Source organism: Leopardus geoffroyi, chromosome B4, assembly GCF_018350155.1.
Source record: "Leopardus geoffroyi isolate Oge1 chromosome B4, O.geoffroyi_Oge1_pat1.0, whole genome shotgun sequence".
Taxonomy (NCBI): Eukaryota; Metazoa; Chordata; class Mammalia; order Carnivora; family Felidae; genus Leopardus; species Leopardus geoffroyi.
The window spans coordinates 30446566-30472395 of NC_059341.1; the positions used below are offsets into that span (position 1 = coordinate 30446566).

At 38.6% G+C, this 25830-nt stretch overlaps 1 long non-coding RNA gene across 1 annotated transcript; it reads left to right on the plus strand.

Annotated features, from left to right (window-relative positions):
- The first annotated feature begins 612 nt into the window (after positions 1 to 612).
- Positions 613 to 25830, plus strand: LOC123591060. Its single transcript, XR_006709098.1, has 2 exons — positions 613 to 680; positions 22850 to 25830. It is a non-coding gene; the product is annotated as an uncharacterized LOC123591060 (long non-coding RNA).

A 25830-nucleotide genomic window follows, 5' to 3' on the forward strand; every position in this document is an offset into this window, starting at 1 on the left:
TGCTTTATTAGTAATGTCATAATTGACATAGTAGCTGCAATAGGTTGATACTTGGTTAAGTCCTTAATATACATCATCCTCCAGAATCTATCTGGTTTCTACAAGGGCCAGACTGGTGAATGAAATTGAGATATGATAGGAAATGCCACCTTTGCATCTTCTAGGTCATAATCTCTACCATCTACCCACAGTATCAGAGAACCCCATTTGGCCTTCTTCATTATAAAAAAATCCTACTCTGCAGACCAGGAATACAATTTAGAGTTATTCCAGCTGTTAAGTATATCAGTTCTAATTGTGCATCAGGAACTAGGGAATGATATTAGGTACATCCATGGATCCAAGGAGCCCACTGTAAGCTGGACTTTAGCTAGGACTCATTTATTTTTTACCTGGTTTCCTCAGGACCCCACACTGAATGGGGGCTATAATGATTTTTTGAGTCTCTGGTTATCAATGTCAACTCAGACTTAGTTCTTGAAAGTTTCTGTTGTTTTCCTTTTTCCACAGTGTATGGTCAACTGAATAAATGGCTATTGGTCCCTTTGGGGAAGAAGTAGGGGACTGTCAAAGAATATACTTTTATGATGTTACAGGATCCTATTGGGCCTGGCTACCTCTTAGGTAAAAGGGCTCCAGAACTGAAAATGGATTCACGTGTGGGGACTGAGCAACAAATGGTGAGTTTTATTGGAGTAATTGCTCTCACACTTTTACTTTTCCATTCTTTTTTCTTCTTTGGAAATTATAGATAGTAAGCAGTGCCTTGGTTGACTGCTGTCTAAGGCAATGGTCAGCAAAATATAGCCAAATTTACCTCTGGCCTACCACCTGTTTTTGTAAATAAAGTTTTATTGGAACATAGTCATGTTTAGGCTTTTTATTTTTGCCCCTACCATCTGCCAGGAAAGCTCAGGCATTTCTACTTTGCTAAGATTTGACCACCATTTCTTCCAGGCTTTTAAAAGCCACTTCAGAAATGACTTTGTTCCATCCACTGAGTCTTTCTTATTAGGATGATAAATCCCACATCCTGAGAAAATGTCCCGAGATCAATGAATAATTGCTTATCCAGCTTTACATTCTATCCTCCTCGATCAAATATCCTCAGAATATAATCCCAGGAGAACTTTCCTTGCTCTTGACAGTACTGGGTGATAGTTGTCTTCATTCTTTTGGTGTATAGTCTCTTTCTTGCCCTATCAGGCTCTACCCTCACCACAGTAGCATTATTCTGGTATTTAACCCTATTCATCTGGCAGTAAGAAAGACAGCTCCTAAGGTGGGGGGCACATATGTCTTGTGGGGAGGAGGATCTGCAGCATCTTCCAGCCTGGCTTAACTGTCAGCCCTTATTGGGGAAAGGTAGACTCCCGGTGCATGGTACATGCCCAGAGGGTGGGGCTGTGGGTGTTGTAAAGTCAACATCATCAGGGACATCCATCCAGGTTTCTCTGCGTTAAAGAAGTACTTTAATGTCTTAGAGCTCTACCATTCTCAAAATTAAGTCTTAGCTTTGTCTTTTGGTTATGCCTGCCCTTCAGCTATAGGTAATAAGGACCTCTTTATATACTACCACCATTAGCACTGGAAGCTCTATGGTTCTCACACTTGGCTATTAAGTGCATGTTAACAGCTCTCAGTCTCTCATTAATCTTTTCAGGGAGTCCATACACCTAGTGTCAACCAACCAATTGGGCTGTCTTTGTAGGCACTGTCCTCCTACTTCCAAATGCTATATCGTTATACCTAACACAGCATTTGCCTCCATAGGGACATTTTCAAGGGTCACCATCAGGGAAATATTTAGCAACTGACCTGCATCTTATGCTAGGGAGCAGACATGTGTGCTCTATGCCAAAGAGTAGCTGAGCTAATTCTCTGCCTTCATCTTGCTGTCTGTTTTCTCAGACCACTCTTGGTACCACTTGTGTTAATCCAGACCTTCTGAGAAACAGACATTAAAACAGGGTTAAAAAAATGCAAGGGTTTTATTTTAAAAAAAATTTTTTTTTTCAACGTTTATTTATTTTTGGGACAGAGAGAGACAGAGCATGAACGGGGGAGGGGCAGAGAGAGAGGGAGACACAGAATCGGAAACAGGCTCCAGGCTCTGAGCCATCAGCCCAGAGCCCGACGCGGGGCTCGAACTCACGGACCGCGAGATCGTGACCTGGCTGAAGTCGGACGCTTAACCGACTGCGCCACCCAGGCGCCCCAGAAAATGCAAGGGTTTTATTGAGGAAGAAGCCTGTGAGAAAAGGATTGGGGAGAAAGCTAGAAAAGCCTGGGAAATATGTCAAACTCCGAGGCAAGAGTGAACCCAAGTGAAGGAGAGAGAGAAAAGGTTGAGTGGATTGCCCTCAGAGTTGTGCAGTCTAAGCAAGCTCAACAAAGATGACAAGGATTCCTTGACTTTAAAATGGCCAAAAGAGGAGTTCCACATCTCCCAGAAATGAGTCTTCTTCGGTATGTCCCCCACTCTCAGTCCTTGATTAGGGAGTTGCCTGTGGGAGGCATCCTCTGGCCCAAATGAAACAATGGATTTCAAAGGACAGCATCTGGGGCTCTGGGTCAATTATTCTCCCTGTAATAGGAGGTCCATGAGGCACATTTTCCCATTTGCCATATAGATTTAATATAATTTCAATTAAAATCCTATTGGTATTTTTTGATGAGGTGATTCTAAAATGTACATGGAACTTTAATGGACTTAGAATACCTAAAACAATTTGGGGGGAAGAACAAAGCTGGAGGAAACACATAACCTAATTTCAAGACTTACTGTAAAGCTACAGCAACCATATGTACATATAAATCAATGAAACAGTATACGGTCCAAAAGTAAATGCATGCCTATATGGCATATTTTTTAAAGGTGAAAAGATAAAGTGGAAAGGATATTCCTTTTAATAAATGATGCTGGAACACTTGGATATTGTAAACTTGGACTCCTACATCAAACCACAGATCAAAAGTAACTCAAAATAGACCATGGATCTAAATGGAAAATCAAAAAATATAAAATTATTAGAAAAGAATCTGAGACAATATATATAACTTGGGTTAGGCAAAGATTCCTGAGCACATAAAAATCAGAAGATATAAAATAAAAATTTAATAAATAAGACTTCATCAAAACTAAAGACTTTTTACTTTGAGAATACATTACTAAGAAAATGAAAAGGCAAGAAATATATTGGGGAAAATATATCTGGAATATATTTAGAACATATAAAGAGCTCTTACAATTCAATAATTAGGCAGGGGTGCCCATGTGGCTCAGTTGGTTCAGTGTCTGACTCTAGGTTTCAGCTTAGGTCATGATATCACAGTTTTGTGAATTCAAGCCCTGCATTAGGCTCTGTGCCAACAGTGAGGAGCCTGCTTGAGATTCTCCCTCTTTGTCTACTCCTCCCATGCTCACCCTATCTCTGTCTCTCTCAAAATAAATAAATAAAAGAAAATAATAAGAAGGCATAAGTCCAATTTTAAAAGGGGGGAGGGTGCAAAAGTTTCAACTGGACACTTCATAAAAAAGACATATAGATGACAAATAACATGAAAATATGCTTAATATCATAAAACCATTGAAAAATACAAAATAAAACCACAATAATATACTAATACATATGCACTCGAATGCCTGAAATGAAAAAGACTCACAATACCATGTGTTACCAAGAGAACAAAACCACTGGAGTGCTCATGTATTGCTGGTAAAATGCAATCATTTTTTAATACAGTTGAACATGCACTTAACATAGGCACTTAATAAGTTGGTAGTTTCTTAATACAGTTAAACATTCACTTAACATATGACCCAATAATCCCACTCATATATTTGATAAGATAATGGAAAATATATGTTCACACAAAGATGTAAATTGTGTTTGTAGCAGCTTCATTTGTAATGGCCACAAACTGGAATCAATTTATATTTTAGCATATTTGTATATACACATAATGGAAATACTACTTAGCAATAGAAAGGAATGAACTGCTGATATACTCAACAACATAGACAAATCTCAAAAAGATTATGCCAAGTAAAAGAGTCCAGATACAAAAGACTGTATGATTCTTTTTATACAAAATTCTAGAAAGAGCAAAATGATAGTAGCTGACCAGTGTTTTCAAAGAGTGGGGTTGGGGAATAGGGATTGCTTGAAAAAGAGAACTAGGGAACTTTTAATGTTCTATATGCCATCAGGGTGATCGTTACACAGCTCTGTACATTTGTCAAAACTCACTGAATTTTATACTTAAAACTGGCCAGTTTTGTGTATATAAATAATACCTCAATAAGGTTGATTTTAAAAAGTAGAAGAAAAGAAAATAATGACAGGAATATAAAATGGAACCTGGAATAAGATAAGAAAAATTGACTTACTTAATGGACCATAAATTTGGTTTTAAGGCTCCTAACTGCTACCTTGAAGATGGAAATTCATTCATTTACAAAATTTATTGGTCTTGTTTCCAAGACCAAATAGGAATTTTCCTCTTTACATAAAGTGGACACCATTTGGACTAAGAACAAATTACTGTAGTAAACTCAACAAAGAGTCTGAATTGAACTGTCTTTCATATAGACCCATTATACAGGCAATCCAGTAAAGCAATTTGGGGGAACAGTCATTAAAATTCTGTGTTAATAAACAGTTCTTTACTGAGCTGTCTTAATGCATGGTAAGATTTTAGAATATTTAAGTATATGAGGTACTGTGTGACTTCTAATTATTTTTCCTAAATATGATGGGTTTTTTTTCAATAAGATTTTTAAAACATTGGCAATGAGCTCAAGGTTCCATTTCTTGGCATCAGCAGTGATTCAAGCTACTCAATGCTGCCAGTGACCACAGCCTCCCCCAGTACTTGAACAGGTCATTGAGCCAGAGGTAGATGTAACCTCTTTGTGGAAGCCAACAGCTCTAAAAGAGAAGAGTCTGCTAGTTTTATACCTTAAGCAATATTCTTTTGCATTTCACATGAGAAATATACAGGAGTTAGTGGCTTTTAGCTGTTACCTTCCCTGCAGAGACTGACAAGATTGAGTCAATTGTTTTTATGAGGTTCAAATATATAAAACAATAAACATATGCCAGAACAAGTCTGTAAATACTGTGATTAATTTAAGTGTTAATAACCAATAACTTATTATGAATTAGTAGTAGTTTGCAAATCTTGTCCATGTGTCTGTGTGACTGTATGTTTACTTTTGTTTGGAGATAATGTCAGAAATTTACATTGAAGCACTTTTTGAACAGGATATCCTAGACAAATGTCCCTCTTGCAGCCATCCACTCCACCCCACATAGCTTCTGTCCTTCTAGGATAAGATATTTAATTACAGCCAGCAAAATCCGAGAAAAGAGAATGAATAATTTTCTCTTAATGCCAAGAACTCTTCTAAATGCTTTACATGTATTAACCCATTCTTTTTTCATAAGTGTTGTGAAAATGAGATTATAATTATGAGATAAATACCATTGAGATGAGAAAATTAAGGTACAGAGTAGTTAGTAACTTGTCAAAGATCACTGCTACTAAATGGGAGAAGGAGCTCTGAAGTCCACATTCTTAACCATTGCATTACAGGTTGAATCAATGTAAAGTGGCCAGTTGTCAATCATTTGTGATCTACAAAGTGAGCAATTTCATATGGTTCAACTTAGTATAATGCTGAGATTGACTCAAGCCACGTTCATATGAGCACACATATATGGGACACATTTGTTTCAATTGCCACTCAAGAATACGCATCGACCTTTTATCTGAATTTGGCAAATACAGTATTTATAGCAGAGTGCTTTTTGCTCCAGGACAAAGATATTTTAAAATTCATATCTCCTTTGTGAAGAGGTAGGAGGCAGAATAAAGCTGGTGAGGGCTTAACAGAAAGAAAAACTTTCTAATGACTAGAGCTGTCAAAGATGGGCTGATGGCCACTATAGCCAGTGGTGGGAGCTTCTTCCCTGACAGGCATACTCAGAGGTGGAGCATACTATCAGCCACAATGTTTTCTTTCTTGTTTGCTTTTTGTTCCGGTTCAGCCAGGGCAGGAGGTGAGCATCTAACCCTGCTCGTGCAGGATGTGGCAAGCTTGTCTGCTGGCCATGGCACTGTGGATGCTCTAATTTTTATCCCAGAGGTCAACACTTAGAAATCAAAGCCAAGGGGACTCTACTGAAAAACAGAGAGGTTCTTTTTGCTCCAGTTGAAAATTTTTGTAATTTATAAAAGAGTTGGAGAGAAATAATGCTTAAAAAAATCCTTAAATTGCATAACATAGTCTTATAAAGACAAGTTCCTTTCTTGCCGGCAACAGCTCATTAACCACCTCTGATTCCTTTCTTCTGGACAAAGCCCATGGAGTTCTTTAGATGCTCAGCATTGGGATTTAGTAGAACTGAAATTGCTGTCAATTGACACCCTCTAGAAGGGTAATATGATCATGACCACTCCCTTGATCTGCATTTTATTGATTCACAGTGCTTACCTGTGTTCACTTTGATAAAAGGGACAAACCTAGACCTGCTCTCAGCAGTCAAGCCAAACCTGAATAGCCCTGACCTTAGATGGAAGTCAAAGTTACAGCTCAGATTCCACCAACAGGTTCAAATTGGCTCATCCTGACTAATAGGATGAACAATGCCTGGAAAAACAAAATCAAACTGTCCTTGAGGCTGCACAGAAAAACATGGAGCACTTCTGCATGGTAGAAATTTTTTCTTCCTTCCACACCATGTCTCAGTTTCCCTGAGTGAGGCGAGGATAGCAAGTGTCCCATTTGCTGTGAAATTTGGTTTTACTGATTACAACTTGTAATGATCATTCGGCTCAGTGGATCAGATCTTACTTTTCCAAAAGCCATTTTATGTGGGCACTAATGTGTTTGTCCCTCGCTTATCCTGATCAGTGGGGCATTCAGTTATAAGAATCAGGTTGAAAATAATGTCTTTGATTTTCCTTTGCTGTTTCGAAAGGGAGGAGAGATTGTCTGAAGTCCTCTGAGTGCTCCCTGATGGTGTGGGGGACCCTGGGACAGCTGGGGTGGAGAGGTCCTAGTTTCAACCACTAATCACTTGATTAGCCAGGTAGGATGCTCTGCATGCCCAGGCCTTTGAAAATGTGTCTCAGCCATGAGCCACGTGGCCTACCCCTCCAGAATGTCATCCTGTTTGGGGGTTGCTCTTGGATCTCTGGAGCCAGGATAAGGGTTAGATGCCCATCACTGCCTGTCCAGTTTAGTCCTATCAGAGGCTGATACACTTATCACTTTCTGCCCATTACCCTTTCTCTGTGCTTATAGATCCTGAACAGAAGTAGCAGACAAGAGACCCCCACCCAACAGAAGCAATTAAGAGCAGGACAGCAGGACCTGTCCATCCTGAGCTCCTCCCTGGGCCCCTCTGCATGGCTCCATGCTGGCTGTGTTCTCACCTCCTAAGCGCTGGGAAAAGGCTGCTCTTCTTGACTGCCAGGGCCCAGGACCCAGGGCCCATGCAATGTGTCTCCATTCCCCTGTATCACCTTGCTCCTCCACCCCCAGTGTTTGCAATAATAATTTCTGGTTCCCCGGATTGGCTCTACTTTGCAATATATTATTCACTCTCTTCTTCAAATTCTCCCTTAATATAGTCCATGCTCAAAGCTGCTGTCAAGTCTTTATCGGAGGATAATTTTCAGGTGTTAAGAGAAAAAAAAGACCTATGGAAAATTCCTTTCCCTGCTCCCAGTCAGGTCAAACAGAGTTCTTGATAAGGGAAAACAGGAAATATTAAACTGATGCCAGCCATCATCTTAAAATAAAGGCCAAGAGTAATAATTCCTTTGTGTTGGTGCATGTATATATTTTTGTCATCTAAAGAAACTGTCAAGCCCTAAACACCCTGCCTTTGTATGTATACAACTGGCCTGGCCTGGAGGCTGGATCAGAGATTACATTCCGTAAGATCACACCAATGCTTCAATAACTACATCTTTTCATATCCAGATCACATTAGAAACCCATTTGCTTTATTCAAAAGAAGTGTGAGATATTCAGTCCTGAGTCTTCAGTTATTATTGGCATTCGTACATGACTGGGCATAGGAACTTAAGTCTCTGCTCTTGTCATCACACATTTATGCACATTTTGAACTGTGATTTTTACTTTTTAACCTGAGGCTCTTCAACTTTCCTAAAGGGAGAAATCCAGATGATAACACCAGACCTTATGCTATTATATTAGCTATATAAAGGAAACAATAGGGAGTGAGAATAAATGAAATAACCAAAGCCAGGTGAGATAATTAAAACCATCTTAATCCTTTCACACTGAGAGAGGGATGTCAGCCCATTTCTTTTTCTTCTTCTTTTTTTTAACAGTGTAAGCTTCAGCTCTTATTTCATTTCAAACAGCTCTCCCCATCAGTGCTTGTTTTACAGATGTGGATCCGTGGAATGAATTAAGTTTTGCTCAAGGCATTTAGTATAGTAATAATGTGCTTCTCAGAGGAAGGAAAAGAAAGGGGAAAAAATTAGCAAAGAGCATCCACCCTACATGCTAGATCTGTAATGAAATCTAAAGATGCTGAGAGAAAAGCACCCCTTAACCAAAGCAGATCTATTTATAATCACATTTAGACATTATCACTGAACCCCACCGGAAAGGGGAGGAAGAATCACTGTCAAAAATCATTTGAAGTATAAAAGTGAAATGAAAGTCATTCTTTTTTTAAAAATTAATTTGTTTATTTTGAGAGAGAGCACACAAGTGGGAGAGGAACAGAGAAAGGGGGAGAGAATCCCAAGCAGGATCCACACTGTCAGCGCAGAGCCCAATGTGGGGCTCGAACTCATGAACTGTGAGATCATGACCTGAATCTAAATCGAGTCGGACTTAACCAACTGAGCCACCCAGGCACCCCTGAAAGTCATCTTTTAATGGTTGTTCTGAGATGTGGAAAAGGAAGGGAAGGGTAAAGGACAGTCATTAAGGGACGCTGATAGAGAAAGTTACCAAACGGGTGTGAGATCCCAGGTATGTGACACCATGGAAGACCCATCATGAAGAAGGAAAGCCACAGAGCTCAGAGAGCCCCAGGTGGATGATGGTGCATTTATCTTTAATGGCCCTGTAGTGTAAGGGAAGAGCAACCCAAATCAAAATACATCAGGTTGAGCCCTGGCTCCGCCTCATTTATTGAAAGAGAAGAGTTAGCCCTGCACCAGCTGTCGCAGAGGACTATGCCAGCCATGCAATGACACAAACAATCTGAGTCAGCTTTGCAAAGGCTGAAGATAGAGAGCATTAAGGTAGCCTGAAGTTGCGCTCAAGCAACTATGATTTTTTTCATTAAGTTTGGGCAATCTTTCTTGGCACACTCTCTCAGAACACAAAGTAGAAGATAGAAAATAGTGCTTTATTGGAGAGTAGCAGAAGGGTGGAGAGAAGAGATTTTTGTTGTTTTGGTTCTCAAACATTTCAGAGTACTTCGATAGATTTGTTTCTTTTTTTGTTTTTTTGTTTTTTTAATGAAAAGTTCAAAGAGAGGAAGCTAGAGTCATTTTGCAAGATATCTGGCCACATTTATTCCTCTGTGTACAATCTCACAGTGGCTTCCCCATACCTTCAGAAAAAATTGAAATTTCTTAAAAAGGTATCCATGGCACAAAGTAGATATCCTACTTCAGTTAAATGAGTAAGTGAAAAACTGATACCACTGACCACTAATACGTGGTAACAACATAATAAATATGAAAAATGAAAGACTATTGATAATACTGTAGTCTGCCTTGAGCCTAAGACAGTTTTCTTTGTTTAAATGGGAGATTAACATAGCTTACACAGATGCTAAGGACTCTCCAGAGCAAAAATGAGTATTTCTTTTTGATTAATTAACAGGATTGAAAGAGAATTTACAAGATGACACCTCATACTTAGTGCCTCCATCTTATTTCATACATAATCCCTCAAAAATTATCAGGTAGATGTATTATGGGTCTTTCCCTTGGTTTGAGAAACTACCTATATTACCCCTTTAAGTTCTTACCTTTCTATAAAAGCTGACCAATCAGAGTTCCAGCCCATTAGGAGACCAAAACTGATTTGATAAACTCACTTAATGAGGTAATAATGGATGGTAATGCCTAAAGTAATGTGAAGAAATCCCAAAGAGGATCATCCTGGTGTGTATTAATCAGATCCCAGGAAACAAAAAGGAAAATTGCCACCTTGACAGCCAAGGATGAAGGAGGGTGCATGATTCTCTCCTTTAAATTGGAAAGAGGGGAAGATTCAGGATGGTTAGTCCTCAGAAATAAAAAGAGAGCAAAAGAGAGGTAGGAACCATACAGACCATATGAGGACTCTGTGAAAACCCTGGATTGTCCCCTTATTTGTACTTTTGTGTCATTATTTCCCCAGTTTGTTTCTCCTGGTGGCTGGCTAACAACACCCAAAAAACTTAAATTTTAAGAAGTCTATGCTTCTATTCATAACATGTCATCTTTAAACATATTAAAACATAGATATTTGGAGGAAAAATCACAAGTTGGGAAGCGGTGGAGAGTGGTTCATCAAATAGCCCTGTCTCTCAAAATTTCACCTTCCTCTGGGAGTTGTATCTTTCTTCTATTATCACACACTCTGTAACACAGCTTCACTCACAGAACCTTTCTTTTGGCTTGAAAAAAGCCTGGACTGTACTAAAGGAGAGAAAAGGAAAATTAATATTTATAATATACTATTCAAGAAGACTAAAAACACCCCAACACACAAAATGTGTGAAATAGTCACCCAAAGAGACAACCTTCTAGAAAGACCTATCAGATTTGAGCAAAGAGTGGGGGAGGTTATAGCTACCCAAAATGGGTATATGTATTTACAAGACAACAAATACCTTGAGAATACTGTCTTACTTCTGAAGGACTAGCTTCATTTCCTTATATCTAAAACAAGGGAATCGTTCTTCTGCTAATAACAAAAACAAAAACAATAACAAAAACAAAAAAACACATTAAAAAAACAAAACAGAGATTCATATACAATTAGATCTTAAAACCTATTCCCCCACATTAACTAGACATAGCAGATGGAGTTGCCTTTTGCACACTCCCCCAGAACTCCCTTTCTAATCAATGTTTGCTTTAACCTTTCTCAAATCTTTCCCCTTTATTTTTCCCTTCCAGCTTAGTTTCCATGTTCAGCTGAACTGGTTCCAAATGTATAGAGAGGGGCCACAGTGCTATCTGTGCCAGCCTTCCTCCAATCTGTACTGACCTTATTGCGGCTACCTGAAAGGTGTGTAATTGAAGGGCAGAATGAAGAGATCTCTGCCCTTCCTGGATGTATGTCCTCTTCACTTTGCCATGGTGCCTAAATGATGAATTTACTCTACTTTGGACTGAAAAACTAAATGCCCTTGCAAAGTGCAGGTGGGTTCCTGCCAGGGAAGCGCTGTGGGCTTTTGTTACTAAATGCCAAAGCCACATCTCAACCTAAGTCTACTTCCTGGACTATCTTTTTACCTTTTCAACAGTTTCCAGGTACTCATCATTTACTTTTATTCATTCATTCAGCACAGATATATTAAGGACTGTTTGCTTAGCATTCTGCCCTAAGGATGCATTGGTGAAAAAGACTGGTGCTTCTTGCCCTTTAGAGATAGGTAGACGTTATGCAGCTGATTACACACAATTGTAATTACTATTCATTTACCCACTCAGTAATTATACATCAAGTACCTACTCTGTACTAAGCACAATGCTCATTGCTGGGAATGTAATAGGTGAAAAAGACATCACATTCTGTACCTTCATGAAATCTGTAGCCTGATCAAATATAACACAAGAGAATATAAAACTGAATGTGTGGTAAGAGATACAAAGGGTATACAGTTTTATGACAGAATATAATTATATATATATATATATATATATATATATATAAAACTCTATAATTGGAAAAATTGTCTTCATCTGGGATATTACAGAAAGGCTTCCATGAAGAAATGAGTGGGCTGAGAATCTGAAAGAGTCATGTCTAAGAGGGAAGGTGATTCCAGTTAAAAGAGGTAGCTTATGCAAATTCCCGTTAGAAAGGAATGTGGTAGGGGCACATAGGTGGCTCAGTCGGTTAAATGTCCGACTTCAGCTTAGGTCATGATCTCGGTTTGTGAGTTCAAGCCCCATGTCAGGATCTGTGCTGACAGCTCAGAGCCTGGAGCCTGCTTCAGATTCTGTGTCTCCCTCTTGCTCTCTGCCCCTCCCCCACTTGCACTCTCTCTCTCTCTCAAAAATAAATAAACATTAAAAAATTTAAAAATTAAAAAATAAAAAGAAAGAAATGTGATAGAGAGGGAGCTGTGTGGTAGAGATGCATACAACAGGTATTTAAGAAGTAAAATTCCAAAGAACTTGGTTGTTTAGATACAACCAACTTGGATACACAAATGAAAAAGATGACTCAAGTTCCTTATTATCACAACTGAGAAGGTGCTTGAGCCATTCACACAGATAACAAACACTGGAATAAGAGTGGGTTGAATGGAGACATAGGTGTTGAGCTTCAGACCTCACACTCTGGATTTGGCAGGTGAGGCTTTGGAGCATTTGAGGTCAACATAGTTCTGAAAACATTGAATTTGAGGAGCCCATAGAGTCACCTATACCTGTAAGATGTTTCAGGTAGAAAGTCCAATACACAGGCAGGCAAAGCTATACCTAATCTGATTCTTGTCAGGAAGCCTCATAATCTTCTGAAAATGAGAGAGGATGGAAAGCCTGTGGGGGGCTGCTCTGAGTCCATATCACGTTCCCATCTCCCATTCACCTCCCTGTCTTCCCCTGGAGGCTGTCATGAGATAATTTCCCATCACCTCCAGGGTTCCATCAAGGTAGGAGTCTTCCTGTCGTGCCCCCCTCAGAATAGACCTCCAGAATACAAACCTACTTAGCTGTAGTCTAAATTTGGCTCCTCAGCAATGGAGTATCCCATTACTCATGGTGTTGGCATCAGCCCATTTTGTTTCAGTACTGGCCTGTGTGGCGTGTTGGACAAGGATTACAGGAAACTAGCACCTTTGGCTGCTCTCTCTCTTTCTGTAATAAACTGTCTCCTTCTAAAAGTAGCTCATTGTATCTTTACTGGTTCAATCAGTAAGGGTTTGGCTTTAGCATTGCCTTTTGACAAAACCAAGAAAAGACATGAGAGTGAATAGATTTGCAAGATATCAGTCGGTTGTTAGGATTTTAGTTTCTGATGTATGACTCAAACGTAGAAAAGTGCACATAACTTAGAAGCATAGAGTGGTGATTTTTTACACATGTGTATGCCTGCACCCACTCTGTAGGTCACAACATAGAACATATCCGGCACCTGGCTGATCCAGATGTAACTGTGGTTCTTATCTCTGTCACCACAGATTAGCTATGCTTGGTTTTGAAACTTTATACAAATGGAATCTTACAGCATCGAATCTCTCGTGCCTATATTCTTTCAGTCTACATTATACCAGTGAGGTTTATCCATTTTGTGCCTAGTAGAAGTAATTTGTTATTTCTCATCTTTTATTGGAATACAAAAATTGTATTCCACTGTATTAAATGTATCACAATTTTTGGTCCATTCAACTGTGATGGATGTTTTGCTCCCAGCTTTTAGTGATTAAAAACATCATTGTTATAAAGATTCCAGTACATACCTTTTGGTGGGCACAAGTATTCATTGGATATACATCTAGGAGGGTAACTGGGTAACTAGCTTACTAGGTAAAAGGTTAGATGATAGGTAAATAGATGATGATGTTAGGTAGATAGATTAGATGATAGATAGATAGATAAATAGATAGATAGATATCCTTACTAGGGTCTGTCAAACAGTTTCTCCAAAGTAATTGCGTTAATTTACACTTTTACCAGCTAACTGTATGGGAGTTCCAGTTATTCCACATTCTTTTCAACACTTGAGATTGTCTGTCTTTTAATTTAAGCCATTCTGATATGAGCATCATGGTATCTTATTTTGGTTTCAATTTGTATTTTCCTGATGAGTACTGATTTTAAACACCTTTTTTTTTTTAATTTAATTTAATTTAATTTTTCTCAACTTTATTTATTTGAGAGAGACAAAGACAGGTTGAGTGGGGAAGGGGCAGAGAGAGGGGGAGACAGAATCCCAAGCAGGCTCTGTACTGTCAGCAGGGAGCCTGACATGGGACTTGAACTCATGAAACAGTGAGTTCATGACCTGAACCAAAACCAAAAGTCAGACGCTTAACCAGCTGAACCACCCAAGCACCCCTAATTTTTTTTTTTTACTTTTAGAGAGAAAGAAGATGTGAGTTGGGGAGAGGGGAGGGGGATGGGGGGTAGAGAGAGAGAGAGGAAGGGAGAGAGGGAATTTCAAGCAGACTCCACACTCAGCATGGAGCCCAACACAGGGCTTGATCCCATGACCTTGTGATCATGACCTGAGCAGAAATCAAGAGTTGGATGCTCAACAGACTGAGCCACCCAGACACGACGTATATATACATCTTTATATACGTATATAAATATACATATATAAATATACATATATACGTATATAAATATATATATATATATATTTTTTTTTTAATTTGGGTATTCTCTTTTGTGAATTGCATGTTCAAAGTATTTTGCACATTTTCAATTTAGTTGCCAATCTTTATCCTATTATCAGTGGAAGTTACATACACATAACAGACACATGTCTTTTGTTGGATATCTTCTTCCACTCAGTCATTTTCTTCTTTACTTCTTAATGTAATCTTTTTCTGAATAGAGGTTTTTATTCTTAATAAAGTGCAACTCACCAACTTCCACTTATTAAATTGTTTTCTATTTAAAAAACCATTGCCTATTTGAAAGTGGAGAAGTATTAGCTTATGTTTTCTTCCAGAAGATTCATGATTTAATCTTTTGTGTAATAAATCTATAATCCACCTCTAATTTATTTATGTGTATGGTTTGGGTAGGAATCAGAGTTCATTTTTTCTCCTGTATAGATATCTAACTGACCTTCTTATTTAAAAAGACCATTCTTTTCTTACAGAATTGTAGCTGCACAGTGGTCATAAATCTGATATGACCATCTAGAAATGGCTGTTTCTGGCTCTCTCTTCTGTTCCACTGGTGTATGGATATATCCTTGTGCCATGTCATGTTTTCAATAAGCTTTGTAGACATTCAGCAAACTTGTTTGAGTAAAACTTCCAACTTTGTTCTCCTTCTTCAAGATTGTCATGGTTGTTCCAAGTCCTTTGTATTTCCACATACAGTTTGGAATAATCTTGACAATTACTAAAATGAAGAATTTCCTAGGAAAACATTGAATCTTTAGACCAATCTGGGGAGAAGTGATATCTTAAAAATATTGAGTCTACCAATTCATTAAGATGGTAAAGCTCTCAATTTTTAGGTATTCTTTAACTTTTCTTAGCAATATTTTGTAGTAAAAATTGAAAAATGTAGACATCTCTTTCCCTCCCTCCCTTCCTTCCTTCCTTCCTCCCTTCCTTCCTTCCTTCCTCCCTCCCTCCCTCCCTTCCTTCCTCCCTTCCTCCCTTCCTTCTTTCTTTCCTTCCTTCCCTTCCTTCCTTCCTCCTTTATTCCTCCCTTCCTTCTTTTCTGTATATATTTATGTATTTATTTTTGCAATTTTATTGTTTGCTTTTAATTTCAAGGCTGTGCTGGCCTAATAAAAATGGTGAGAAGTATTCTTTTTCTATTCTCTGGCCATGTGTGTTTAAATTCAGTATTGTTTCTTCCTTTATTATTTGGAAACATTATTCAGCAAAACAAACTGGGCCTGGAGTTTTCTTTGCATGAAGTTGTTAATTATAGATCTACTAGAGAACAATTTGGTTTTTAAATTTTCTACTTATGTCACTTTTGATAAGTTGTGTTTTTGTAGGAATTTGTGTATTTTATCTAATTTTAAAAATTAAAAATTATTTATAAAAGCCCCATATTATTTAAAAAAATAGTGTTTATTTATTTTTCAGAGAGAGATAGTGTGCAAGCAGGGAAGGGGCAGAGAGAGAGGGAGAGAATTTAAAGCAGTCTCCAGGCTCTGAGCTGTCAGCACAGAGGGTCGACATGGGGCTTAAACTCACGAATGGGTAGATCATGACCTGAATTGAAGTTGGACACTTAACTGACTGAGCCACTCAGGTGCCACTAGCCCTATATTACTTTTTAACATCTGTAGAACCTATATTTTTGTCCTCCTTTTGAGTTCTAAATACAATTAATTTGTGTTTTTGTCCATGATTTTCAAAATAAATCTTCCTAGGGGTTTGTCAATTTTGTTAAACTTACAAAGAACTATTTAAAAAATAATTCTGCTGTCATTTGTGTTATTGTCTTCAGATATAATATATCCTACTTTTCCCTAGTTGGTATAAAAACTTAGGTTTCCAAACTTTATTTCTAAATTGTGAATTCAGAACTAGAAAATTTTTTCTGACTCCTGCTTTAACTGCACCCACAAGTTCTCATATTTTTATTATCATTCAGCTGAAAATACTTTTTAATTCCACTACGAGGTCTTCATTGCACATGAATTATTTAGAAATGTGTTACTTAATTTTCAAACGTTTGGTGATTTTCCAATTAACTTTTTTGTTGTTTATTTTTAAGTCACTATTATGTAGTCTAAGACTTTTCTGTACAATTTAAATTCTTTTGTGTTTTGAAGAAATTTCTTTGTGACCAAGCACATGGTCCATTGTGGTCAGTGTTTCATGTGTCATAAAGGAGAATGGTTTTGCTGTTGTTACATGTAATCTTAATTTTTTGTCTGTCTTAATTAATCATGTTGGTCAAGGGACTCCTGGGCAGCTCCGTCGGTTAACCTTCTGACTGAGGCTCAGGTCATGATCTCACAGCTCATGAGTTCAAGCTCTGCATTGGGCTCTGTACTGACAGCTTGGAGCCTGAAGCCTGCTTCAGATTCTATGTCTCCATCTCTCTCTCTCTCTCTCTCTCTCTCTCTCTCTCTCTCTGTCCCTCCCCTGTTTGTGCTCTGTCTGTCTCTCTCTCTTTGTCTATCTCACAAAAATAAACGTTAAAAAAAAACATGTTGGTCAAATCTTTCTATATCTTTATGATATTTTTGTCTATTGGATTCTATCAGTGAGAATCCACAGAGAGAAGAGTGTTAAAATATTCAATGATGAGTGAGAAAGCATCTACTTCTTTTTAAAAAATCTGCCAATATTTGCTTTGTGTGCTTTGATCTTTGTTATTGGACAAAGTAGAATTGTTATATGTTACTCTTTAATTGAATTTTTAATCATCATCTCTAGTAAAATGTCTTATGCTTTCTTTTTATATTGATATAGGTACATTTAATTTTCTTTTGGTTAGTAACTGTTTGTGCTTTTATTGATATAATTTTTTCAACCTTTCTAATGCCCTTATATTTAAAGTGGTGTATTGTGAAGAGTTTATAGTTGCCTTTCTTATCCTGTCTGATAATCTTTACTTTTTTTTTATTTTTATTAAAAAAAATTGTTTTTAACATTTATTTATTTTTGAGACAGAGAGAGAGCGAGAGCATGAACAGGGGAGGGTCAGAGGAAGAGGGAGACATAGAATCTGAAACAGGCTCCAGGCTCTGAGCTGTCAGCACAGAGCCCGACGCGGGGCTCGAACCCACAGACCGCGAGATCATGACCTGAGCTGAAGTCGGACGCCTAACCGACTGAGCCACCCAGGCACCCCTGATAATCTTTACTTTAATATAATTACTGACATAAGTGGATTTAAGTTTCTTATCTTGTTTATTTTGTGTGTGTGTGTTATGTCGCTCTTGACTGATGCCAAGCATTCTGTTCCCTCCAATTTTTAAGGTGTTGAATGTCAATACTTACTGTATACTTGACAGCAGTCACAATAATTGAAATGTCTATTATTCAATCAGGTATGTAAAGCAAGGAGAATCTTTGGGTAAGGGACAAGGCTATAGCAAAAGTGATCTTTGAAGACTGCCTGAGGAGAAGAGAGAGAGCACACATGGGATTTTTGAATAATGTTAGGGGAAGTCTAATTTTCAGGCAGCCTATTCCAGCCTGTTCAAATGGGCACGGCTAGGTGCTGTGATTGCACCTTATTAAGATATGGCAGAAATGGATGCAAGTTGCATTTCTTGGTCCCCTCCCCCACCCTGTTAAATTCAGGTGACCATGTAACAGTTTTCACATTTACTCAAACCAGTGTTCAATGCCTTGATTAAGTGATTTTATTTAATAGTCTAAGTGTGATTTTTCTGAGAGTGACCCAATTATGTTTCCTTATAATTGGTACCTTCTGTTTTTTCTATTCTATTTATCACTCCTTTCTTTTATTCATTTAGATTAACTAAATATATTTTAATGCTTTTTCCTTTATTAATTATTTAGTTTTATATTATTATAAACTTACATATACAGCCTTAACGTATTAAAGTTCACCTTAAGTTAGTATTCTTACTACTTCCCCAAAATTCAAGAACTTTATAGCAATGTATCTGTAATTTACTTCCTTATCATTTATGTAGTATAATTTACTTTTATATGTCATTAACCCAGAGATATTATTTGTAATTTTGCTATAAACCATTGATATTTTATATGTACCCCTATATTCACATTTTTAGTGCTCTTAATCTTTTTCCAGTTCTGTACTTCCATCTGGAATCATTTTTCTTTGACTAGAAGAACTTTCTTTAATATATCTTATAGTTCCAATTGTCTAGAGAAAAAAATTCTCATTTTTTTTTTGTCTGAAAATGTCTTTGTATTTGTCTTGAATTTGATTTCTATTTCACTGCCATTTTCTCATAGAATTTTACTTTTAGTTTTTACTTAAGCACTTTAAAGGTGTCATTCCATTGTCTTCTGGCTTTCATGATTCCCATTGGAATGTCAGCCATAAATTTTATTGTCTCTCATTTGAATGTGATGTCTTTTTTCTCAGGCTACTCTAAAGATTTTTTCTTTGTTTTTGGTTTTTAGAAGTTTGACCTATGATGTGCCTAAGGGTGGTTTCTTTATATGTATTCTACTTAGGACCCATTAAGTTTTTTGAGTCTCCTGGTTTGTGTCTTCAATCATTTTGAAAACCTCAGCAATTATCACTTCAAATATTTCTTTCAATCTGCTCATTCTTTACCCCCTCCTGGAATTCTACCCACACTCATGAAAAAACTTTTTACTGAACCCTACATTTCTCTTATGCTTTCTCTATTTGCTCCATCCATTCTCCCTACCTCCATCCTACTGAACTCTGTGCTTCCCTTTACTTTTTATAGATTCATATTTAAGTTCATTAATCTTGTCTTTGTTGTTTCTTATCTTAATTTAAACCCATCCAAGAAGATCTTAAATTTGAATGCTGCATTTTATATTTCTAGGTCATCCATTTGATTCTTTTTTATGAATTACAATCTTCTGTTGAAATTCTTTTTTAATAAAAAAATTTGTTAATGTTTATTCATTTTCAAACGCAAGAGAGACAGAGCACGAGTGGGAGAGGGGCAGAGAGAAAGGGAGACAGAATTCGAAGCAGACTCCAGGCTCTGAGCTGTCAGCACAGAGCCCGATGCAGGGCTCAAACCCAGGAACTGTGAGATCATGACCTGAGCCAAAGTCAGGCACTCAACTGACTGAACCACCCACGTGTCCCCAGATGTCATCTTTAACCAGGAAGTATATCTTCTTGTTTTCCTGTTAGATAGATAAGGTAATGAGGTAATCACCTTGTCACAGTCATAGATTAAGCCCACACAGGGCTTCTTACTAGTCTTAGCATGACTAACTTCATCTTTTAACCAACATTCTTTTAGAGAAGGAGAGGTGAGTGGCCCTTCTGAGGTTTTTATTAAGAGCCTCTGCCTCTTCAGCCCTGGAATACTGCAGGGAATTCAATTCTTTACTTCAAAAGTTGTAGACTTAGCTCTTTTGTCTCTTCCTTCTCCAATACCCTAATTTCCCTCCAACTCTCCCTAACAACTCTGAAATCTAGTACACTGGTAAATATTTGAGGAGGAAATAACCCACTTCCCTCTAGCAGAAATTTCTCCCTTTGTTTTGATCATGAATATGCAGTTTGGGCAGGGATTGGTAGAGTTGCCTCACCTCTGCTTCATGGAACATCAAGTGAGGGTGCTCCAACTGGGTTTGGAAGGACCCAGTTCCATGATGGCCCACTCATATGTCTAACAAGTTTCTGCTGTCAACTGAGACTTAACCTGGGGCTATTGACAGATATCTCTCTTTCATGGATCTGTTTGGATATTCTCACAGCATGGCATCTGGATTCTAAGAGGCAGGAAATGGAGCTGCAAATTTCTTAATGCCTGGCTTAGAATTTATCATAACATCACTTCCATACCATTTTATTCATCAAAGCAGGCAGATAGCTTGCCCAGACTCAAAAGTAGGGGACAGCAATCCCAACTGTCAATTGTAGAAATGTCTAAGAAATTGTGACCATCTTTAGTTTATCATATTCATGCCTTCCTATAACTTGATACATATCTTGTGGTATTTGGATGTAAAAAGGTCACACTTTTGGATCTCCTAAGTTTCTAATATGGTATTTATGAGAACCTCAGTAAGTTCTCTTTCCTTTATTAGAGTGCCTCTGAGTGAGTGATTTTAAATGTAACCCTCAGTGTCGAACCCAAGACTGACAATATTCCTAGAAATGAAATTACTAGGGATCATATTCACCTCTGAGTGGCTTTACCTTGGCTATAATTCAAGTCCATCTGTTCTGCATCCATATCTCTTCAAAATTAAAGAAACAGAGATAATGATCAGAGTGAGAAACAATAGCCAGAGGGCTAGGAAGAAGACCAGAAGAGTGCAATGCACAGAAACTAAGTGTTGAATAGGTGAAAGTGGTCTACCATGTCACAGAGAGGATGGTAAGATAAAGAATGAAAGCTTGCACTGGATATAGAGACAGGAAGATGAGCTGCAAGAAGCGTTTTGATGCAAGGATGGGTATAGCAGCCTGAAGGTCATGGATTAAGGAGTGAATAGGTGATTGATTAAGTGAAAACAATGTGAGTGGACAACTCTTTCAATGGATCTTGTTGTGAAGATAAAGAGACAGATGATAGGAAGAAAAGGATGAGATTGAGTGACAGTTGAATTTTGAGTTAAATATAGGATAAGCTTGAATCTGTTCTAATGTTAGTAAAAAGATGCCAATAAAAAGTGGCTAAAGTATAAGGGTCAAAAGGGATAATTGATGAATAACAAAGTCTCCTGAGAAGCAATGAGAGATTTGATGCAGAGCAGAGGTAGAGAAATTAGCCCTAGGCTAGGATTAACATTATGGGAGTGATGAAGAAGTTGGTAAATTCTCTTCTTCTATTCAATCAAGAAGCAAAAAGTAAAAAGTATATGCCCATGCAGCTAAGTTTTAGGTAGGGTAGCAAAGAATGAAGGGAATTTCCGTAAAATGGATTCCATTTTATGAGCTTAGTTCCCTGTGAAAAGTATAAGAAGGTATTCCAGGGTAGAATATTTGAGGATAGATGAGGTTTGAAATAACCACTGTGGGGAATAAGACAGAGAGAGATAGAAAGATTACTGGGCAGCTTTAAGTCTAATTGAGGTCATAAATCATCATCACGAATCTGAGAGGTTTGTGATATAAGGAAACATAGAAGTTAAACTGTTAAGTTGATTTCAAGTTGGAGTTTTATGGGGCATTTGTAACGGAAGAACAATAGATCAAGGAAACTGAGAATTTTGGCAAGAGAGTCATTGAAACAATGGTCCAAAAAAATCTAGGTTTGAAGGATATAACATTGAGATAAAGTTGTTGAATGGAATAAATTAGAGCAATTATAGATGCTTGGGTGAGGTCAAAGATCCAGGGTAGTGAAAGTAAAGATTTAGGGCAGCCAGAGAGTAAGATGTAGGAAGTTAAGCTTTCAGAGGTGTTAGGGCTCTGAGTGATGGCAGAATGCATACAGCAATCACCTGAAGTGAAGGGGTGGTAAAAAGCTATTGATTCTAAAGGACTCAGAGCTTCAAGGTTTGGTTGCTAAAGTAGCTGTACAAATGAAATCATATAAAATGCTGACAGAATTAGAGTGTTGATGAAGACCTGGTGATGAAGTTTTGGGGGAACGGTGAGGTTCGTGAGGTCCAGAGCCAATGACCAAGAAAGAATTCTTAAAGACATCTTTGGTGCAAAAAGGTGATTTTATGAAAGCATGGGGACAGGACCCCCCGGCGGCACTGGGGTTGTAGGGGGTGACTGTTTTATGGAGTCAGGGGACATAAAGTCAAGAAGGAGTTTCCAAAGAGACTTTCACATGCTAAAGATGACTTACTGGAAGCCTAGCTATTGTCATGTTAAGGTTGTTTTTCCCTCTGGCAAAGTATTAACATTAAGACAGTATGGGGGGGGGGGGGCCTGGGTGGCTCACTTATGCCTCAGACTTGGGCTCAGGTGGTGATCTCATGGTTTGTGAGTTCAAGTCCCGTATCCGGCTCTGTGCTGACAGCTCAGAGCCTGAAGCCTGCTTCAGATTCTTTGTCTCCCTCTCGCTCTCTCTTTCTGCCCTCCCTCCCCCCACACTCACACTCTGTGTCTCCCTCTCTCTCTCAAAAGTAAATAAACATTAAAAAAGGAAAAAAAAAAGATAGGGAGTTCCTGGACTTTAGGCTATGATGGGATTGCCTTTTTCTGGTAAACTGGTGGAGACTCTTATCAGTTTAACTTTTTTTTTTGTCCTTTCCTGTTTTGGGGTAGCCTGGAGTGTCCAAGGAATATCATACATGTCCCACCTGGGGAGGGAGGGTGTACTAACTTGTGCTTTTCCCCTCAGCTTGCCTCCTACTCCCTCATCACTGGGACAAGATCCCCAAGTATATGATTGAGACCCTGTCTGGGGAGTGGATAACTTCAACTGCAGAAAGAGCAGATGGAAACTGGCATAGATGAGGCATGCACTTACTTTCATGGAGAGGAGAGAGGACCAGCATGGTTCTGGACATGGCATTGGGTCTCCAGAAGGATGAGGACTCCATCTGCCAAGACCATGGTCCATGGAATGAGGGCCAATGAGCACCATCCTTTTAAGGGGGCCACAGGCAACAGGAATCCTTATGGATAAACCAGGTATTTTTGTCACAAAGAGAAGTTCTTCCTGATACTGCTGTCTGCTCTCTGCTATCATGGGGAATAGATGGGCATTTGCTGAGACAATAAGCTGTTTCCAGATATGTGCTTGTGACAGCTCACCTGACCTGGGGGAAGAATGACCACATCAATCCCTCTCCAAGCCCCTTCCCCCTTCAGAAGATTGCAAGGAGCTCCCCAGATCCTAGAACCTGGAAATTGTTCATTCAGACAGGGCTGCATTCAGGGGAGTGGTATCCTTGCCTGGACAACCAACAGTTTCTCCCACGTACTGTTCTCATTATTTGCTAAAGCATCATGACATTAATTGTGATGGGCTAGTGCAGAACAGACAAAGACTTCATACATAGATGGACATTCTCATCATGAAAGACCATTGACTCACTGTTATTGTCAGTGTCAAAAATTAATTTTGATCCTGAAACAGAAAAATGAGGCAAATACTGAGTCACCCCATGTTCTGCTAATAGCTTCAATGGGGCAAACTGACCAGAGCATGTTAGCAGTGGTTGTGACCAGTTCATACGCAGGTGATGTGGTTTCTGCAAAAACGGAGTGAACCTCTCTTGAAATTAACATGTGCATTTGAATGCCATGCATTTTATAGGTTTGTTTCTACTTTATTTGCATATTTTTTCTTTTCTTTTTTTGAACCTATAAGTATATTAGTGTTTGTACATAGTTAAGTAACACTATAATTCAATACTAGCATATCTACACATTATTCTATTTTGAAAAAGAGTGATACAAAGAAAGCCAAATGACACAGAAGTCTCAGCTGAAGTTCAATGACAGTGATTGTACTAGGCCAAGCTTTGCAGTTCCTCTACATTTGCTTACAAGGCTTGAAGATGAGATCATAGGTCTTTAGACTCTTTGCTCCAAAATGCCTGGGAAAGAAGAGCTCAGTTTTGCAAACATTGTCTGCGTTGCTTTAGCTTACTAAAGAAGTGGGTGGGGGAAGGAGGGAAGAGATACTTCCATTTATGTCTAGGGGTACCCTAGGGAACATGTGTATGGAATTACACTGTCTCTTACAAGCACTTTCAGTTTGCTATGCCTGCAATTCAAGGATTGCAGAATGCAAGATACCCTATACTATCAAGATGGCCTCAACTCAAAGTGCTTGGAAATGCCACTTGTAATCTTAAAACAAAACCCACCTTCCCTCTTCAAGAACAATCAGCAGTTTAATTATGCTAAGTACTTTTCACCCCAGGAGGCTTAAGGTTGCTGTATTAAGCAACAGAGCAGCATTCTTTTGAGGCTTAAAGCTATACATTTAGAAAGCTGATAAGTGTCTCACATCAGAAAGCCTCAAGTCTTTTAGGTAATTTCCAAGGATTGCATTTTACAAACACACCTTCCAATTCAAGCCAAGAGATGCCAGAACACCCTAGCTTTTTATAAGTGATCCTTGGCCTTGCAAAGTTTTGCTAGATAAATATGGATGGAGACTTTTAAAACCAACAAAGACAAACATTTGGTTGCACATGTAAATGCAATTATTCAAGCTGTAAATTAAATTCAATTACGGACAGAGAGTAGTATCTTAAGCCTTATGCTAATTATACTTGTGAGTTTCAACTCATTAAACTCGGATAATGCTCAGAAAGAAGGAATCTGGCGGCAGCAAGTCATGCATCCCCCCAGACTGTCCCCTCTGTGGCTTTCATCACTGTAGTTGGGCATGTTGGCAAAACCAATTCACATCCAAAGAGTCTAAGAAAAAGTAGAGACATCCAGGGTGTGACAACGAACAGTGTAGCCAAGAATAGACAGCTAATGTGCACCCTACAAAGCTATTGAAAAAATGTTGCTTTGGGGGCACAAAAAAGCAGATGAGGGCTTCCAAGGAAAATGCTAGCACTGGGAGGTGATGAATCTTTCCTCACATCTGACCATCCCCGCCCCCAGGGCAAGAGTCCAAAGCCAGACAGATTCCATTCCTCCTCTCCTTGGAGGGGGCAATTCAACTCTTAGCTGGGCTCTCCTCAGGAAACAGCGCTGACTCAGCCACAGTGGGAAGTGTGTTCAGCCCTCCTGTTTGGTAACTGGGACCTTGTCACCCCTTCAACATTTCTCCTCTTTTTTGCTGTTTACTCTCACCCCAACTTTGACCCCTTGGTGACCGAGATATCTGATAAGAGCATTCACAGGAAGAGGATGACAGTATGCTAACCCAGCCAGGAATGTTTGCATTTTTTAAAAGCCTCATGGGGAGCACAACTTCAGCACAGAGAACAAATTGCTGATGTTGAAATTTCAAGTATTAATCAAGGAGATGTGTGGAGAGAGGAAGCCTTTCCTACAACCTTCAAATCACATTCAGTGGGTCATTCCTGACAACAGGCCAGCCCTGATCACAGGGATTGGATTGTTCAAGTGATGTTGATGGAGTGGCTTCTGAAAACCAGGCATTCTACTAGGTTCCTGCTCTGGAGACGATCTTATAAGAGGAAGACGGGCATGTAAGTCTTGAAGAGAAGACATGGCTGAGAATCCAAATTCACTTTTATCCAATGGATGTTGTCATATCCTTATATGTCTGAGAAAAATCTCAGAGATTCTTCATGGTGTTTTGAAGACTTGGAACTGTGTCACCGTATCTGTTATGTATTGCCACATAACAAACCACCCCAAAACATAGTAGCTTAAAACAACAAC